Here is a 1,755-nt window from a genome sequence, read left to right on the forward strand (position 1 = left end):
TTTCTTGATTTCTCTTGATTTTCCCCAAATTTTCAGGTAGGGTTCTTATTTGTTTTTTTCCCCCTTTTCTCCCCTGGTTTGGACAGCTGAAGAAGATGAGAATTCTGGAATTTTTACCTTTTTAAAGGCTAAAATAATATAATATTATTTTATTCATTTTTTAATGTTTTATTAATTCCTTAAATTCTAGCCATCCATTTGTTTCCAAATTTTCACCATACACTTGTCCCACATATCCATAGCTTAGATAAAATTCTCAGACTTATCCAAAGTCTTGGTGGAGTAATTTTTGAAATTTACACTTTTGCCCCCGTAAAAGTTAAAAATTACATTTTTGCCCCAAAAACTGAAAAATTGCCCATAGACATATTTTCCATCCCTTATACTCATACCATTCTCCAATTTGTCAAATTTGATCTAAATTCTCTCAAATCTCAAATTTTGTTCGCGGGTGGTAAAATTACGATTTTGCCCCTACATTCTAGAAATCACCGAAATTAAACTTTTTCACTGCCAAACCCTCAAATTATACTCCAATACTCAAATAATACTCCAATAAGTCAAATGGGGCCAAAAAAATTCTTTTCTAAAAATTCCCATTGTGTCCCTAGGTGGCAAATGACCATTTTACCCTTGGACAGTAAAAATTTCGATTTGACTCCAAATTGATCCTCGAACTTCAAATCACCATATTAAACCATTCTGGGACTTTAATATTCTTAATTTCATTTTAAATTCTCTATTTGATCTAGTTCGAGGCTTAAATTAACTTAATTGTACCATTTGGTGCATTGTCGTCTTTTAACGATTTTTCTTTCGGGGCTTTCCAAGTATGCAAGCATATTGTCAATCATATGAATGACATGGAAAGTATTTTATAAGGTCGGGCTTGACAGTATTATTCCAAACCAATATGATTCTAAGCATACATTGAGATGTATGTATGTAAAATCATAAAAAATTCAAAAGAGTTTGATTATTACTCTCACAAAGGATCTTGGATTTAATGGGAGTATGATGACACTAAGAAAGGAGTTTCTTAGTTATTACATGGTTACATTGGAATCTAACTCTTAAGATTTTGCATAGAGATGCCTAATCATATGATAAGAACTCCATGGATTTAGGATGATATATTGGAGATGTATTATTCATATGAGATGAACTACTAAATATGTTTTTCGTTGAAGTTATACACTTTGTTCTATTAAATGGTTACCAAAGGGTTGGATTTAATAGAATGCACAACTGTACTTATCTCATACACATGAGAAGGTTAATAGGAGTGAATACAATTCTTTGGTGATACAATTACATGGGATGCAATGTGTATACAAAAAAAGTGCCAAAATTTAAAAGGTGTGGATGACACAATGAAATGTGACAAATGCATATGATGCATACTACATAGTTTAGTTGGAATGGTTCCAAAGAAAGAAAGAGGACTATGTACATGTGAAATACCCTATACTTTGATATGGTGATAAATAAAGTTGATCGAATGCAAATTGAGGTTAATTAAAATGTTTAAAAGTGATAAAAGATAAAAGGAGTAGTTTAGGATAAAATATTTCGCAAGTGAGAAAATAATAATAAAATAATAATAATTTTATCGGAGGAGAATTTGTGAGATAAAAGGCGATTTGGAAGTCAAGTGAGGCATAATAAGGTATTTTGGGTACCAAGGAGACAAGATAAAATTTTTAGAATAAAATAATATTTTATTAATAAAATAATATTAAAATATTAATATTT

This window comes from Theobroma cacao, chromosome 3 (assembly GCF_000208745.1).
Source record: "Theobroma cacao cultivar B97-61/B2 chromosome 3, Criollo_cocoa_genome_V2, whole genome shotgun sequence".
Classification (NCBI taxonomy): Eukaryota; Viridiplantae; Streptophyta; class Magnoliopsida; order Malvales; family Malvaceae; genus Theobroma; species Theobroma cacao.